The sequence below is a fragment of the Pipistrellus hanaki genome, assembly GCF_964339955.1.
Source record: "Pipistrellus hanaki genome assembly, chromosome: 19".
In the NCBI taxonomy this organism is placed as follows: Eukaryota; Metazoa; Chordata; class Mammalia; order Chiroptera; family Vespertilionidae; genus Pipistrellus; species Pipistrellus hanaki.
This window is the reverse complement of record NC_140521.1, coordinates 24248641-24261025: the sequence shown is the minus strand read 5'-3', so window position 1 is coordinate 24261025 and position 12385 is coordinate 24248641.

Genomic DNA, 12385 nt, shown 5'->3' with positions numbered 1-12385 from the left:
AGGGAGGAGTAAGGGGCAGATATCAACCAATCTTCGGGGCCATGCTGTGCCCGCGCGGGGTGAGGGGGGCACCCCTGGGTGCTGATGTGTGTGAGTGTGTGTGTGTGTACAAACCCAGGCTCCTCTGCCTCTGCCCAGGGCTCCCTCTCCCTCTCCTCCTCCCCCTCTCCCTTCCCTTTTTCCTCCTCCTCTCCCTTCCCCTCCCCCTCCCCTTCCTCCTCCCCCTCTCTCTTCCCTTTTTCCTCCTCCTCTCCCTTCCCCTCTCCCTCTCCCTGCGCCTCCCCCTCTCCTCCTCCCTCTGCCTCTGCCTCTCCCTCTCCCTCATGCATGAATGGGATGAGGGCATGGGGGTGAGGTGGCAATGGGGCAATAAGGACACATATGTAATACCTTAATCAATAAAGAAAAAAAACATTAAAAAATCAGTACAGATTGAGGCTGAGTGACACTCAGGCTGCTGGAGACCCATCAGTTCCTCTTAAAAGGCCAGCACCATGAACAGAATTTACATGCTCCCACTTCCTCTCAGCTCCAGTGCCAGGTGAGTCTTGGGGGACCCAGACACATATGGGGATAAACTGGACTGTCTGGCATCAGAGCAGGAACACAGGGGCGGCTCTATTCCAGATGGAAGTGTTCACTGGGGGGTCATTGTTGCCATGCTGGGACCGCCCCAGTGCAGAGCTGACTGGCAGCCATTTCTATTTGCTCTGCCCTTGTGATTCCCAATTTATAACCCCACACAAGCTCTGAACAGCAGCTTTTGTATAGGAATCACCTGTCCTTTCTCAGGCTAAAACTCTGTTAAGCAAGCTATACCTGAGTCAGGGATCCCCAAACCTCTCAATAAAAGGTCCAAAACTCAGCATCAGCACCAGGCTGCCTTGCTTCACAGCTGGACCTACTCTGGGTACTTCCAAACCCAATACAGAGAAGAGGAATCTGCAGATCTCTCTGTAGTTCCTGTGGGTGGCCCCAGGCAGTGGCTGACTTTGTACCTCCCTGGAGACCCAAGAACCAGCGTACTAGTAGTCAGTGTCGGACCATACCAGATTACAACTCTTCATATCCATAAGCGACACACTCAAGGGAAAGACTCAATGAGCACCAAAGCCCCATGAAGCAATTCCTACTCCATTAGGGTGTCTCCTGCACAGCAGCCCTCCCACTGTAGTCACATAGCAACTGGAAGTCAATTCCTCCCAGTGACACTAATAGCAATCAAGCCTAAACTACAACAAAACTGCATACAGCCCTCAAAGGGGTGCACCCGAGTGTTCACCTCAGGTGATTAGGGAGGCTGAACCACTAGGTCCTATAGGACACCCTCCTACACAAAGCCACTTTATCAAGTCAAGGAGATTTAGCATAGAAACAAACACAGGGAAGCTGCCAAAATTCAGAGTCAAAGAAACATGTCGCAAATAAAAGAAATGGAAGAAAGCAAACTACTGGATATAAAGTTCAAAATCACATGTATAAGCTTTCGCAAGAATCATCTAGAAACTTCTAAGGAACTTAGTGAGACTTTCAAGAATCTTAGTGAGAATGCAAAAAAAAAATGGAAAAGGATCAGTCAGAAATTAAGCATACACTAACTGAAATAAATAATAATATACAGAGATTCAACAATAAATTAGTGGATCCCGAGAATCAAATCAATGATTTGAAATACAAGGAAGCAAAAACACCCAACTAGAAGAGTGAAAAAAAAATCCAAAAACGTGAAGATAGTATAAGAAGCCTCTGGGACAACTTCAATTATAGCAACACTCAAATTATGGAGGTTCCAGAAGAAAAGAAAGAGCATGATACTGAAACCTATTTGAAGAGATAATGACAGAAAACGTCCTGTTGAAAAAAATAGACTTACAAGTCCTGGAATTACAGATAACCCCAAACAAGAGGAATTCAAAGAGGGCCACGCCAAGACAAATCATAATTAAAGTGCCAAGGGCAAAAGACAAAGAAAAAATATTAAAAATCTGCAAGAGAAAAGCAGTTAGTTACCTATAAGTGAGTGCCTATACAACTGTCAGCTGATTTCTCAACAGAAACTATGCAGACCAGAAGGGAGTGGCCAGAGATATTCAAAGTGATAAACAGCAAGAACCTACAACCAAGAATACTCTACACAGCAAAGCTATGATTTAGAATTAAAGTTCAGATAAAGAACTTTGCAGACAAGAAAAAGCTAAAGGAGTTCATCACCACTAAACCAGTAATATATAAAATGCTAAAGGGTATTCTTTAAGAAGAGGAAGAAGGAAAAAAAAGTAAAGATAAAAAATATATGAACAACAAAGGGACAACAAATACATATCTATCAACTAGTGGATCTAAAAATCAAATGAATAAAAAATATGATGAACAGAATAAACTGGTGCATGGAATATAATATAATAAGGGGCTTGGAAATGGAACAGACTGATGATTTGCAGAGGGAAAGGAGTGAGGGGGTACGGGAAGAGATTCGACAAGATCTTATATGCATGTATGCAGTACCTATGGACACAGACAATAGGGTGTGAGGGACTGGGGTGGGATAGGAACCGGGTGGAGGGGAGCTATGGGAGGAAAAGGAAAAACATCTGTAATAATCTCAACAATAAAGATTAATTTAAAAAATAATAAAACAGCACATAGGAAAATTTTTTTAAAAAAGAAGAAAAAAATTGTAAGCGAGAAACTTAAAACTCCTGAATTTAAAGTCGCCATCTTTGGAATTTGTTGGATCTAGAAGCAGGAGATAGACCAAGAACCCTCAAGAATTTGGTCTCTGTCTTTTCACCACCCAAATCTCATCCCCTCCCCTTTCTTACTCTCACTCTGCTTGCTCATGTTTACCTTCAGTTTCAGGTAAAAGCCAGACACTTGTGACTTGGCCTGCACTTTCTTAAAAGCAAGTTTCACCCTTTCTTTTGTACTGCCAGGTGCCCAAACATGGCATAGTGTCAAGCACATAGTAGTGCAGACAAAATATTTGTTAAGTAAATTACATATTAATACTAGCTAAAAATATTGCGGTAAGTCCATGTTAGGAGGAAAACTCATTGTTTTACCTATAGAAACCACTCTAATCATTTCTATTGTTCCCCACTCTTTCCTATTTCTAGGCATACATTATCCCATATATTTTACATATTTTTTGTTTAATTTCTATGAGAATTAAAGTCTCCAGATCAGGTTAATGTCTTCTTCTTTTGCATCCTCCCACAAACAGCCACTTCAACTACTCCCACAGTGGTTAGTGATTCACTAGTATGGCTTCCTGACTCAGACCTAACGGGATCAGTATAACCCACTCTGGGAAGTAGAAACCATGTCTTACTCATGCTGGCATATAGTCCAGGGCCTGACACATCAAAGATTCTCCATAAATATTGACTGAGGAAGGCAGAGTGGCAGTATAAGTGAATGATACTCAAAAGAAAAATATTCAAATGTTTCCATGAAGCCAGACATGCAGCAAAATAAATGAATGTGCTTTCCTACTCATTTTATCATGCACTCATTCAACTAATATTTATTGAATGCCTAGTTTGTGCCAACAATCAACTTGGCACCAGTGACTTGCAGATGAATTCCATATGACTGGTAAAATAGGTCTGCATGGAACATCCATACTAGTGGGGACAATAACTGGTGCACAAATAATTGCACATGTGTTGGTGTTGCCAACAGACAAGGAGAGGGTATACTTCTTCTAGTAGAAGTGCAGAGGAGGTATGAGGAGACAGTAGATAATCAAGGAGAGATGAAGAAATGAAAGAGCAGATTAAAGAGTACTCAACAAAATCCATCTGCCCCTGAAGCAGGGAACTTCTTGCAAGGACAAAGGTACTTAAGACATTAGTCACTCTTTAAGCAAATGGTTTAGTGTAATGGCAAATGCTCTATAGCAAGACATCTTTTATGCACCATGATATTTATATTCATCCAGCCAGCATACCCCAATATTTACATTTGATGAGTCATCTGACCAACTCAAATGCCTAAGCACAAGTGTAGGCTGACCTCCTTGACCTTGGCACCATGTTAAGCTGTTTCAGTATGATTTTACAAGTAATGGGAAATGGTAAGCTCCTGGTTTTCACAGAGATGTCTGGTGACTTGCACTTGGCATTTAATATACTATTTTGTACCAAGTATCCAAGCTCAGTAGGAAAGAATGGCAGGGATAGAGGCTGAGGAAGAAAGGCATTTGAGAAATTCTTAAGATTGAATCACAGATAGTTAAACACTAAATAAAGCTACTCAAAAAGGACACCCAAAATGAGTTATAATACTGACTTCAAATAATTCAAGCTCAAATGCAATTACTTTGAACATTAAGATGGGTAATGTTCTCCAGTGTTTGGCCACACACATCTTTGATATGGCACTTATATATCCATTCCTAGTCTACTTTCTTTTACCTCCTATGACCAGAAGTGCAACAATGGGCCCGGATCTCCACATCAGGGAATTGGACAGTTTGCTGTTGTATGAATAGGGAATATCGGAGGGGCCGTAAGCTCACACATGTGAATATGCAATGATGGTCTCTCTGTGTTGGTCTGTAAAGAAAAGGTATGCAAGCCGAAACCAGTTTGGCTCAGTGGATAGAGCATTGGTCTGTGGACTGAAAGGTCCCAGGTTCGATTCTGGTCAAGGGCATGTACATTGATTGTGGGCAGATCCCCAGTAGGGAGTGTGCAGGAGGCAGCTGATCGATGTTTCTAGCTCTCTATCCCTTTTCCTTCCTCTCTAAAAAATCAATAAAATATATTTTTTAAAAAGAAAAGAAAGAAAAGGTATGCAAGGAAGCAAGAAAATAAATCTTCAAAGAGAATAGTCCTTAACACTAACCCTGTCATTTTACCTAGTCTCCAGTACTTTCTCACTGTCCTGAAAAGCTCTGTAGAAATGCAGAGGCTGACAGCCTAGGCCCTAGGGCTTCAAACAAAGTCCCACACTCGCCTGGAATAAGTTGCTTAATTTCTTCATACTCAATTTTTCCCATTTAAAACATGTTGACTTGGGGAGTAAGTAAATTAACTGGCACCAATAGATGCCCAGTAAATATTAATTACTTTTTTTTTTATCACTTCCTAATAGAAATACAAGGTTAGGACCAATGCCATGTGTTTTAGTTATGTTTTTCTAAGACAAGTAGGATTAAAGAGCAGCATAAGTGCTCACAAGGAAGACACACCTAAGATACAGTACTGAGCAATCCAAGGTGAACTGGATTGTGCAGTCCAGTATCATTTTGATTTTGCTTGTGATTTGTTTTATGAAATGCAAGATTAAAAGAAAGATAGAATGTGCATATCCATAAAACCGTGGTAGGCTTCTAAGTATTTTTCTGTCTAAATGAGTGTAATTGTAAAACTCAACCTCTAACACACCCTCAGTAAGGCTCATTCAGAAACCTTAAAATAGCCAAGACTTGGAAACAACTGAAATGTTCTTTGATGAATAAATGAATAAAGAAGTGGTCCCCTTGAAACGGGAAAATCATGCCATTTGTGACAACATGGATGGATGTTGAAGGCATTGTGCTAAATAAAATAGATCAGACACAGAAGTGCAAATACTGTACAATCTCAGGTGTGTGTGAGGCATAGAGGAGCGACAAGTGTAAATTCACACAGTCAGGAAAAGTAGAGCCAGAGTTCAAGCCAGAACCAAGGCTCTATCTGACTCCAAAGCATGCCTCATGCTGTTCGCCTTTGATCAGGCTCAATCTCAAATTCTAAGCAGGACTTCTAGTTGAAAGAGAGCAATGAATGCTGCAGAGCCCTTACTTTCTCTGTAGCAGTGACTCTTACTGCTTGCTGGCTCTTAGGCTTCTACAAAAATTGTATGAAAACTGTAGGAACTCTCATACAGGGTGTGTATGGCAGGGGCAGGGGGGGAGTAGGTTTGCAGTTGTTTGTATGGAAAATAATACAATAATTAATAAATAAAAATATAAGAATAAACTCTGTTTTGTGTACTCACACTATAAGCTTACTTTTGCTCCACTTTGTATGTTCACAAATTTTTTGTATGTGCACTTTTTTTAGGGATTTCCAGACTCCTCAAAACTAAGACTTAAGACCTGTGATCTGAAAGTTGTAGGATCTGAATGGGATGAAGTGGGTAGAAATGGTTCCTTGGCTAAACCCATCAGGTTCACACAAATTCTCTAGTATAATAAATTCTTTATAGGCATAGAAATCACCCCTAACAGAGGCTGGTTATTGTAGACAGAGACCCCAAATTATAAAGATATTCCACAGAATGCAGATTACAACCTGATTCTTGCTGGGGCTTTGAGTGGAATGAATGTCAGTAGCAGTGTCTAAGGGAATAGAGGATAATGTTGATAGAATAAATGTCAGCCCTGTAGTTGGGTTGTATCCCTTGGTCATGACCTTGAGGCAATCTGAGACAATTCTAAACTGAGAAGCCATTTCCCACAGCCCACAGCCCAGCAGGACATTGCCCTCTAACCCTGTCATCATGATATTGCAACTTAGCTCAGTTTCTTAAGACCAAATGCATCACATCTGAGAGTCCACCCTATCTAATAAAGAGGGAATATGCTAATTGACCCTCACGTCATGGCAAAATGGTGGTGTCCATAGCCAATAAGGAGGGAATATGCTAATTGGCTGCCCCACCCTTAAATATGGTGGTGCCCACAGCCACAAGATAGCGGTGCCCAGTCCCCTCAGCCCGACCAGGAGAACCCTAGTCCCCTCAATCCCCCAGCTGCCCAGGGCTGGCCCGAGGTGCATGCAAGCCTCGGATAGCAGCTGCCCAGCCACCCAGGGCTGCCTGAGGCTCAGGTAATCAGGCCTAGCAGAGGCTTGTGCTGCAGGCAGTGGCAGTAACAGAGGTGTGAGGGGGCTTCACCTTCCCTTAGACCCTGAGGGCTCCTGGACGGTGAGAGGGGACAGGCCAGGCTGAGGGACCCACCTTCCAGTGCATGAATTTTTATGCACTAGGCCTCTGGTTCCAACATAAGAATCACCTGCCACCCCAGCTTCAACCCCTCACTTAGTCAAGGGTTATCAATATTTAAAAGGAAGGGGTCTAGCCGAAACCGGTTTGGCTCAGTGGATAGAGTGTCGGCCTGTGGACTGAAAGGTCCCAGGTTCAATTCCGGTCAAGAGCATGTACGTTGGTTGCGGGCACATTCCCAGTAGGGGGTGTGCAAGAGGCAGCTGATTGATGATTCTCTCTCATCGATGTTTCTAACTCTCTATCCCTCTCTCTTTCTCACTGTAAAAAATCAATAAAATATATTTTTAAAAATAATAAATAAATAAAAGGAAGGGGTCTAGCTCAGCTAGGTGACTCGGTTTGTTGAAGCGTCATCCTACACACCAACAGTTGGCTGGTCTGATTCCAGTCAGGACACATACCCAGGATGCAGATCTAATACTTGGACAGGTGCATGCAGGTGTCAACAAATGGATGTTTCTGTCTCACATTGATGTTTCTCCCTCATTTTCTCTCTCTAAGATAAATTTAAAAAAACACACAACATAATAATAATTTAAATAAATAAATAAGTTAAAAGGAAGGAGAAAGATTTTCTCTTTGTGGTTCTGAGAAGTCTTTGTGCCCTCATAAGCCCTTGGAAGAAACACATGGTCAAATAGTATATCATTGAATAGCCCAATGCACTACTGGGGACCTTAGGTGTTCAGAACTGCATTAATTATATCCTTCAGTTCATGAAACTTCAAAGTGCCTTCATATCCACTGCCCTTATGATAAACCAGCAGCAAGAGAGGCACATGCTGAGGGGGACCAACCTTCCTGGCTCTCCTGGACAGAGGAGGATCTTGGGACATGGCGCCTTCACAGGAGGGTCTCAGCCAATGCGGGACACATGGGCCACCCTGTGGTGTTATAATTCCCATTGGTAGTAAGGGAAACTGAAGTACGGAGGAGCAAAGCATTTTGCCAGGTTTACCCAGCAAACCATAATAAAACATTGTGCTTTACACCCAGACTCAGTGTTCTCCTCCAACAAGAGCACGTGTCAGCAGGCAGAGCCCTGCCGGCTTCCCTCTGCCTCGTTCCCACCGGGAACAGTAAAACACCCAGTGCCATCTTTGCCTTTTGTGCGCTCACTCCAAGCGCCAGGCTAAAAGACCATGGGTCCTTGTGAAGGGGACCTTGGCCAGTTCCTCGCATTATTTAGGAGTGACTGTGTGATGCTTTGTGTCCTACGGTAGAATGACGGAGGGGCTGAGAACTTACAATGATCACAGCTCCTAATCGCAGAGGAAACACAGGTATAGAGTTCTGTTTACTCTACTAAGTACCTCTTAGACCACCATGTCTCTCGGCCTGATGGGCCACATGTGAATTTCATGAAACAAGTCAACCTAAAAGAACCTTGGAAAACACGGCCAGTTGGCCACCTTTGAACCACATGTGGTGATAGCTAACATTTAGTGAGGACTTCTTGTGGTCAGGCATTGGGCGTAGAGCTTTGCATGGATTCAGCCAATTCAGCCCCATAATAGTTTCATGGCAACTAATGTTCCCATTTTACAGATCAGAAAGATGAAGCTGAGAAGGTTTAGGTGACGTGGTATTTACATGTCACACAGCTGAGAAAGCTTGGACCTTGGATTTAAGCCCAGGCAGTCAGGCCCTGGATCCAGTGCTTTCCCATCCATTATGACACTTTCAGAAAAGTAGCTGAGCCCTGGCCAGTGTGGCTCAGGTGGCTGGAGCATTGCCCTGTGCACCAAAAGACTGGGGTTTTGATTCCCAGTCAGGGCACATGCCTCAATTGTGGGTTCGATCCCCAGTGAGGGCACATATGGAAGGCAACTAGTCATTGTTCTCTCTCACATATCACATTGATGTTTCTCTCTCTCCACACATCTTTCTCTCTTTTCCTTTTTTTAAACCAATAAGCATATCCTCAGGTGAAGATTAAATAACAGTAGCTGAACACCACAGTTGAGTCACTCAGGCAGCTCTTGGCCAGGGTAAACCTAAGACTAGGAGGCCACGTATGCCTGAAATGCACAGCGGGCCTACTGGTCCTACCTGTCAGGTCAGAAGGCCCCAGGGTTCCTGGCCTTAGGTATTAAAGGATCTGAAGGAAGACATTTCAATCTTTTCATTAACTCCAGAGAGAGATAAAAATGCCCTGCCACATTCATTTCTTTAAGGCCTCTACTTCCTTTCTGAAGTATACAAGCAATATGCCCAGGCTTCTCTGAGAAATGACAGGTAAACTAATGGGAACACACAATGCAAATGGCCAAGCACTTTGCACAGCTATTGAATATATTAAGGAGCTTCCGTAACAGCAACAGTTTTGAATGCTCTTACAAAGCAAAGAAGAACCACTGCTTGAATGTTCTGCAAAGAGTAAAAATTTCAGCTTTTTAGAATATTCAAGGGGGAAAACACACATCCTTAAATTACCCCAAAGATGAACTTTATAAAAGCACAGACATGTCATCAAATTTTTCCATATTTGTTTTTTAAATATACTTTTATTGATTTCAGAGAGGAAGGGAGCAGGAGATAGGAACATCAAGGTTGAAAGAGAATCATTGATTGGCTGCCTCCTGCACACCCCCTACTGGAGAATGAGCCCATGACCCCAGCATGTTCCTTGAATGGAATTGAATCTGGGACCCTTCAGGTTGCAGGCTGACATCCACTGAGCCAAACCAGCTAGGGAAATTTTTTCCATATTTAATCCTAAAAAAGTTCCCGCATTGCAAAGATGGGACAAGGCAGTTCTTCCACAGAAACCTTGTAAATCCACAGCTTTGTTGACATTCACACAATGGTTAGAATACAAATTATCCTCAAACGAGGAGCATAAGTGAGGAAGCCAAACTTACTGGCTCCTTCTCAATCTTTTCCAGATATATGTCTATTGGAAACAACAACAACAGCAAAATAACAACAACAACAAACACCTTGTTCTAAACTAAACAGGAAGAGGATGGAGAAAGATGAAAAGAAGGTACTAAGAACGGATGTAGTGCCACTGGAATGCTATGGAGCATTCAGAGTGACTCAGCACCAGCCCAGAGGCAGCAACAATTAAGGAGTCTGTTGAAAGAACTTGAATAAAATCATCGTCCTCTGTAACCTCAGAACAAGAATCATCACTAAAAGAGAATGTTCAGCCAGGCCCTTGGCTGCTGTGGTTGGTGGGAGTTGCTTGGGGTTGAGTCACAGACTCCTCAGATGAAGTGGCTTAAAACTGGGAAGCAGGTGGGGTCTCTGCCCTCCTCCTCCTTCCTCTCCCTCTCCTGGGGGATTTCAGCCTTCTGCAATCAGACAAAAGGAGCAAGGAGTGGGCCACTGGGCAATAAGAATTTGTCAAACAAGTGAAGTCAAGTTTCCCCTGTAGCACAAACAATACATGCATGCACTGTGTCAGCGCGTCCTGGGACACCTATCTCCAGGTGGGAGAGCATTGAAGATTTCATAGAGGGAGGCTAAGCAGATTTTTTAAATTCGTTGGAGATAAATAAAAATCACAATTCATCTTAGAAACTAATTTAACTAAATATATCTTTATGAACCCTTTAGCCATTAAGTCCTGTGATAAAACTAACATCAGTTTATCCTGTTCTAAATTAGTGATTGTGACATGGATGAATAATCCCCCCCCCCCCCACTGGAAAGTGGAGAGATTACATTTTCACATTCTAAGAGAGAAAAAATGTGAAAGTGTTAAGAACTTGAGATTTGACATTTCCCTCTTAACTTTTTTCTAAAATGCTGTATTGATTTCTTTTTTGTTCTGGAATAAACTCAGGTATAAATATTATACTTGATGTACTTTCAAATGAATTTATTGAATTTATGTAATATTTCTGAACTGAATAGTGTATTTATTGGTTGTTCTGATGGCCACATTGTTCTCTTTCATTCATAAATGAAGCTGCTCAGTGTTAAATGACTGGCTACCAGGAATGAAGGGGGTGACAGACTTAGAATTAAATCAAGCTCTTACCGGTTAATTTCCCCTTAAATAGTGTCCTACCTGATTTTCTTTCTTAAAAAAAATTATTGATTTCAGAGAGGGAGAGAGAGATAGAAACATCAATGATGAAAGAGACTCATTGATCTGCTCCCTCCTGCATACCCCACTGGTGATTGAGCCCGCAACCCAGGCATATGCCCTTGATGGGAATCGAACCCAGGACCTTTAAGTCTGCAAGCTGATACTGTGTCCATTGAGCTGAGCCAGAAAGGCTATTTAATTTTGTTGTTGTTGTTGTTATAAACTTTAATAATCTGGATGAATTTTCTTTTCTTTAATTTTAACATTCTTATAGCAAAGAGAAGGAAAGTTATCTTTTTCATCTACCAGAACAATACGAGATAGAGTGTGAAACACAACCAGGTTCTAAGCTTTCTGAAACCAGAAGGGCTTTTTCTCTCAGGGGACAGAAGGAGAGATTGTTCCTTTTGTCTTCAGCCTTTGTGAATAGCAAAGCATGAACTGTGTCTACACCCATGTTTAGAAGACTGGACTGAATTCCATGACAGCTAGCACAGTCAGCCGATGCCTTGATTCCTACAAAGCCAGGAACATGCCCTGGATTTGGAGCTGGACTTTAAGAGCAATTCACATCTTGTTCAGCAGAAAGGAGGCTGAAATAGGGGTCGATGAAGCAGTTCGATGTAGGAGCTCATTGCCAGAGACCCTGTCCTGGATCGTTTAATACCCACTCGGGGCTGACTCTATCAGTTCCAGCCAAGTAAATAAAGGAACAGTGAGATAGTTGACTCCATACTAAAGAAATTGTGGAGAAGCAAGGGTTTTATCATGAAGTGTCCCAAGGTTCACACACTGAATATGCACCATTCAACCAAGCTCAAAAGTGCCCTATTGGCCCTAGCTGGTTGGGCTCAGTGGAAAGAGTGATGGTCTGTGGACTGAAGGGTCCCAGGTTTGACTCCAGTCAAGGGCATGTACCCAAGTTGTGGGCTGGGTCCCAAGTGTGGGTGGTGCAAGAGGCAGCCAATCAATGAGTCTCTCTCATCATTGATGCTTCTATCTATCTCCCACTCCCTTCCTCTCTGAAATAAATCCTCTATAATAAGAGAGGAATATGCTAATTAGGCAGGACACCCTCACAGTAAAGTCCAGCAGAAGCGGGTGGCATGGCTGCAGGCCACAGAGGCTGCCACATCAAATAAAATGAAATGCATTCACATGTCTGAATACAATAGGGTTCAGGGAAGAGGGGTTCCAGCTTCACTGCTCACACCAGCTAGGAGGACCCCTGGGGCGGCTCTCCCCTCCAGGTCCAGAGCAGGACTGCCACCCACCGGCCAAGGAGCCCCAAAGGGAGGTGCAGCAACATGCTTTCCCTCCGGACCCTGGACCTGCTCTCCCTGG